Consider the following 6,857-nt stretch of genomic DNA (forward strand, 5'->3'; position numbering starts at 1 on the left):
GTAAAAGGAATTAAAACTCAACTACAGAACAAAAAGTTAAAACTCCACTGTGAATGTAACAATCAAAAATATAATCCCAGACAATATGAGAACACAGAAAAGTGAAAACAGTTGGAGTATTAAGGTTGTAGAGCTATGAATAATTTGTCTTTTTAGAAAAATGTTTACAACCATTGTATAATAAACATAAACTCAAGAGGATGAAAAAGTCCATCTAAAAGGCAAAGTTGAGGTTAACAAGTATCAAACCACAGCCAGCTAGTGATTTTAGGAGGTGAACTGAAAGCAATCAGCAGACCCTCAAGCACTCACCCCCGGGTCCCCCACTCCTGGTATACCTCAGCCTTGCAATAAAGCTTCCCATTTTTCAGGATATTAAATTTGAGTTCAGGGAAAGCCAGACATCATGTAATCACAGTTTGGAATTACAGTGTATATCTAATAAAAGCCCACAGAACTTGCCAAAAGAAAAAAAAATCAGAATCTTTTAAAGAGCTATGTGTTTGCTAGGAAGAAGGGAGGCGGGAAAGAAATCATGTGTAAGGGAAACCTTTTCACAGAACCAAGGCAGCTCCAGACCAAGCATAGATACTGGCAGATAGCTTAAAATACGGACTCCACCCCTGAAGGAGAGGAAGGAAGAGGAACAGGAAAATAGTCTCCACCACAGAGTGAAGACATCTTTGTTCAGAGTGGACCCAAGGGAAGTCCAGCCCACCCTTTTCTCCTGCTGCCATGCTGCTCTGTGGAGAAGGCAAAATCCTCTGTCTGACTGCTACGTAAAATGAATGAGCAGAGTTCTGATGATTCAGCACCCGATACATTTGGATTAACTCTACTGGAGACACAGGGCCAACTTCATAGGCAGCCATGTGGTCACACAAGGCTCTGCACACAGAAGGGTCCCGGTGCTTGGTTTAATCCTCTGCTGTCACTGTTTTCAAATTCTTAATAATTTATGAACAAAGGACCCCCACATTTTCATTGTGCACTGGGCTTCAAAACGGATGTAGGTGGTTTTTGGCTGGGCATCTTTATGAGGCTGTTCATACTACTACATTCTTTTCTTGGGTTGCTGCTCCAGGATCAAAATGTTTGACATGCTTAATCATGACCTAATGGACTTTGAGAGCCTATGTCTTCCTGCATGTTCCATATACAGCCTGTGGGCCTTTTCCATGGGGATTCATCCTCTCGTCCTCAAAATATCCAGGTCAGAGCCTGTTCCTTGTCATACCATCCAGCATGCCTTTTGTCTCTTCCCCAAACTTCCAGAGTCTAATGCTCTTTATATGTGGGTGCTCTATGAATACACTACCTAGAACCAACATTAAAAACGGTTGGGTGCTTTTTAAGATTTTGCACAGGGGCAAAGATTAGTGTAAACCGCTGCTCTGAATGCTTCATGTTGTCTTTAATCAGCCCTGTATGTGGCAAACAACGAAAAGGCCCAGTGTGCTACTGAATCTTGCTCAAACTTCTGTTGATCCTTAACACTTGGTCTTCTGCACTTCAGAATCTGCTTTAAGTGGTTCCTTCAAGTGGCTAAAATACAATGATTTAATGATAACTCTGGACTATTCTGCAGCCAAAAATCTATGGGCTACCACAGGAACTGGCAACCTCCCCACCCCATCCACATACAAAAGGCCTGAGGGGGATGGGAATAGCCCTGGGGTAATATAGCTCCTTTACTATTCCGGCAGTCTTCCCCTCCTACAACGAGGGCAGAGCCGGAAAGAAACAAAACACCACTGTGCACAGAAATGGGGCTTACTGCCTCAAGGGGAAGGGGAGAAGTGGGAGAAAGTGGAAGACAGGAAGAAACACATCTTGCAAATTTGGGAAACACTTCTCAATATCAATTTACATCGTGTCATCCCAGAAATTAATGTGGCCATTGGGTAACACTGGCAAACACAATGTAAGAGGTGAAGGAATGAGCATTCTTGTAGCTCACCATGGTAGAAATAATGGAAAATGAATCTGACCAGTTGACTTCAGGTCTACTACCCTTCTCCACACAACAAGGAGCCCTCCTTTCTGGCTGTTTTGTGAGGCTTAAACAGCAACCGGAGTCGCTAACCATTTTGTGAAGACCCAGATGGTTTCTGTAGACCAAATGGGAGGGTGTGGATGGGAATGGAGTTTTCCCAAAGGAAATGGGTGTGCACCTGAGGGCCAGTGAGCTACTTGTGACCCAGGTTGGGAGTACGAATCTATAAGGGGTTTTTTTCCTGTGAGAAGGCCTTCATCTTTGACGTGCATCCCCTTTGAGATTCAGGGCAAAGTCCAAATTAGGTAAAGTCCTGCCATTTCTTCTGCTGTTGAAAGGCTGGAAAAGTTTTCCCTTTATCTCTCCTGGGTTCTTTGACTGGTCTAATAATTAAATTGACAATAGATAAACAGGAAAAAAAATTAATTGTGTGTATGGGGAAGCCCCATAAAAATATGAGACTCAAAGGCAGGTCAGCCAATTGAGGCTTATATGCCATCCTGAGTTAAGGAGTTGGACAGGGGCCTGGGGCTTGAGAGAGGATGAGGGCAATTCTTAGGAAGATAAAAAGAGCAGATGTGTGGTAATTAGATGTTTGCCATGACCGTACAGATAGGCCAGATAAAGTTATCTCCAGTAAAGCTCTCTTTCTGGGCCAGCCAGCCCCCCTATCTTAACTCTTTTAGGCAGTTAAGGGAGAGGCAACAATTCTTCCTGAGTCTGTTGGGTCTTCATTGCTTTTGGCTCAAAATAATCCACATGCCAAAGTGACACATTTTGGGGTGGCATATTCAGCTCCCCTTCAACATGTGGTTCTTTTCAAAACCATAGAACCTTGGATGGATTCAAGGACAGAGTGTCAATATCTGGCCCAAGGGAGGGACATCACCCTATCAAGTAGACCAAGACGCAGAGGGCTAAAAATAGCAGGTAAAATGAGGCTCTCTCCTTCCCCCATCAGTGCCCTCTGAAAGAGAGAAGTGCTGAGATTGGACACTCAGGTAACCCAAAGAAACTGGCCCACTGTCCAGGCCTAACAGGGAAACTGCACTGCTTCTGTTCACTTTCAAAATGAATTCTGTGGGAGGAGCATTCTGCATCAAATCGCCATCCAATTTCTAAAACACACATGATAAAGATGACCTTAGCATTTCCCTCAGCTTGAGCAACCTTTGGAAATGTAATCATCAAAGGAGATAGCACCCCTGTCTCCTAGTTCCTGTGGGAGAGTGAAAGCCCAACTGCTGTGGAAACCATGCTCCAAGTCGTAAAACTACAACTTGTTGTAAAGATATGAAAATTTACTTTTCCTTAGGGCAAGCCAGTTAGCAAACACGGATGGCCCATTGTCTCTTTTCAATGCTTGAAAAGTCTACCACCCTTTGTTTCAGTGAAGTTGAGCTCAGACTGAGTTCTGGCCTCTCTCTCCTATTGTAACAGCCTTGAATAAAGTCTTCCTCAGGTGTTTAACTTGGGCCCACATGATGTTTGCTTTGACACCAACTGTGTAAATACTGTCAACCAAAATGTGTTGTGTTCCTGCAAACCCTGACTGCTTTGCAGATGAAAGATCAATGAGGCAAAGTGTCTCTTGGTTTGTGTATCTCTGTGGAGGATCCCGGGAAGGCACATCTGGGTCAAAGCCAACACAGGAAGGAAGGACATCACCAACCACTCTTCGTAACCAGGACATCTTCAGGGAGCAAAAGGGGGTCAGCTGGAACTGGTCTGCTGCCCAAAGCACAGCCTTCCTAGATTCAACAAGGCCTGATGGAACACTCACCTCACCTCACACCAGGTACAGCTCCAGGCACTACAAATAATAATCATTTAATTTTTACAATAACCCCACGAAGCAGATTTTATTAATAGCCCCATGTTTTCAAGTAAGGCACATCTCTGCCACCACAAGGAAACCCATTCAAGCTCACACAGTTGGCAAGCCGATAAGCCTGGCATTTGGTTCCAGCAGCTATGTTTTAATGCCAAATTCTGCAGCTAGAACCAAGGAGCACAAAATCCCAAGGCATGGTAGTAGGTCCCGTGAGACCTGACCGGGAAACCAGGTCTATTTTAAAGAAGTTTCCAAGTTTCTACCAGAAAGCAGTCCTCTATTTCGGAAGGAAAGTAGCCTGTGACGACCCATACAGCATCCACCCACCATGTCCCCTATCCTATAGGACATGCTATTCTGCACCAGTATAAGGTTAGAGGGCATTCCTATATAAAAAGCTCTGCAAATCCTTTCTGTAAATCTGCTTTCACACTGAGCATATGCCAGGCAGTTCCAGGAGAAAAGCCTGTTTTTCTGCAAAGGGTTGTACAGAGGTGGGAGTGTCTGAGAACAATTGAACAGTACCTGAGTTTTTTCCTCCCTGCAGTTCTGAAGCTCAGAATGACCTTGGGTGATCTCTGCAGTATATGTTTAAAATGAAATAGTGGCTTTGACGGCCAGTAAGGGCAGACCACATTCACATTCAGCAAGCAGAGTAGCTTTTCCCTTCTCCCCTTTGTTCCCTTGCAACCTACTTGCCTCCCTTGCTGCTTCAAAAAGTGCAAGAGAAGACTACCTCGGGAAGAGTGAATGGATGCTTGCTTGCAGAAAGGAAATAAAGCCAAGTGAAGTTGTAGCTTCACTTCAACTGCACAAAAACTTTGCCTTGCTGACTCCCTGAGGACCTCTGTGGAGCCCCAGGAGGTCTCTGCATGGCCCACCCGCGGCCAGGCGGGAGGAGACCTTGGCAAGGCACCCAGCTCACCTCATCATCACACGCAGAACCTTCCTTTTTCCATCTGTGAAAAGTGAATCACAATATCTGTGCTTTGTACTCTCCAGGGCTATTACGAAGCTCAAATGAGATAATGTATGTAAAGCGCTTTGTAAACTGTAAAATGCTCTACAAATGTAAGGGATTATTATAAACCACAATACAGCGATGTTTTATGTTTTTATAAAACTACTGGCTGGAACTGCAGGAAGGGGAATCCCTCTGGTGATTTTTATTTTGGAAACAGGAGGACTTGGGTTTGCTTCCTTGCCAGGAATTGGATTCCTGGCAGCAGCTGTTTATTCCATTTCGCTGGGCGACGCACATATGGCCGCCACGCGCCTCCTGCGGAGCTGACAATATGTACTGCTTTGTTTGGGCACATCAAGGAAAAGCGTCTTTTCGCCTCCCTCGCTATTTCCAACTTGCCAAGTCTAACACCTAGGAAATAGAGACTTTCAAGTCGCACTTCACCACAGCAGCATTTGTTTTTTTTAGATGAGATTTTTTTTTTCTTCCTTAGCAACCAGAAATTTACAGGCGACTCTCACCATAAAAATAGCGTTCCCCTGAGCTGTTTGATGCTGCTTTTATAAAGCTTTTGCCTTGGTTAAAATGAACATGATATTAATATTTGTCCTGGGACTGGGTTTGGACCAGCTGAAAAGGATTAAGCTACGAACAGGGTCCTTTTTCCGAGCCTCTCCAGCGACTGATAGGCGGGGGGTGGGGGGTGGGGTGGGGAGGGGAGGGCGGTGGTAGGCAGGGAGCAGAGGTAGCGGCGTGCCCAGCTGCTCTGCACAAATACCTGCCCTGGTGCTTTGTTGCAGGTAGCCACTCGCTGCAACCTGAGGTCTAAGAACTAGTACTTGCTTGTAAATGTCAAGAGGAATTATGAACCTTTGTAGAAAAGTAACTGTTTGACTAATTTCCGGTTCCATGGAGCAAATGCACTACCCTATGCATTTAGAATCTGGTGCTGACAGCCAGGCTGTGGCAAGCTTCAAGGTTATAGGATCATAAATGGGATTAGATAACCCAGACAGTGTGGCTCACGCTCTAGCACTTTTAAAATATTATTAAAACCCCAGAACAAGGGCAAACAATTTTGAAGGGAAAATAAGACATAACAGACCCTCAACAGGGAGACAAAAGGATCCTGGAGATGGTACTAAGGACTTGTTAACCCCCTGGAGCATTTCTAGAGTACATTTTAGTATAAATAAATATTTTAGAACATAAGACATAAAGAAGCAGGTCATGATTTATAGCTTATAAAGATTTTTCTGTTAGATTTGAGCCATGGTAAAAAAAGAAAAAGGACAAGGAAAGTCTACAGAGAAAGCCAAAACTGACAGTAAGAATTTGCAACTCCAGATAGCAGAATTCAATGCACCACCTTGAAGGCTTTGCATTTTAAATTATCTGTTTCTTTTTAATTGACCAGATTAATTATTTCCACCTTGCCACTTGGCAGATAGGTCACTGTTCCTTTTCACAGCATTAATGAACCCATTCACTTTTGCTCCATGTAATTAAGACTGTGAGTTACAGATCACATTCTTAAATTGGCTTAGTGTACAACCAGCTCCGCTTTTATTAAACAAAATATATGACATCAGGTATTTCTCATTAAAAAAAGTGTTGAGTTTCTATGGAGTTTTCTTCCAGTTGTTGTGAGAGTGGTGACTTTGTTCTTTCTATTTTTTTGGAAAAGAAATACAGGCCTATAAAGGTTGTAGCATCCAGGGTGGTGTATCATTCTTAATGTACTCACAGTCTGGTGATCTAGAAGACAGCTGATGGATTAATGTTCCAGTATTTCTATTGCCACCAAAATTCTGACCAAGGCCTTTCATGAGCTATTTGAAAAGAAATAACTTTGGTTATATTGTTAAAGTTAGTTAAGTGAAATATATTGCCCTCTTCTGTTAGCTTTATTTCTAGGCCATTTAGGAAACCCTAGGAACATTAATACAGTAGCGGAACACAGTAGAGAAAGCTTTGTTTGTGGTGTCTACAGCCCTCAAGAGAGCAAGCTTTAATTTAAGCCAACTCAAGCTGTCTCCCAAAGCATTTGGCTTCCTTCAGGA

This window comes from Prionailurus viverrinus, chromosome C1 (genome assembly GCF_022837055.1).
Source record: "Prionailurus viverrinus isolate Anna chromosome C1, UM_Priviv_1.0, whole genome shotgun sequence".
NCBI classification, from domain to species: domain Eukaryota; kingdom Metazoa; phylum Chordata; class Mammalia; order Carnivora; family Felidae; genus Prionailurus; species Prionailurus viverrinus.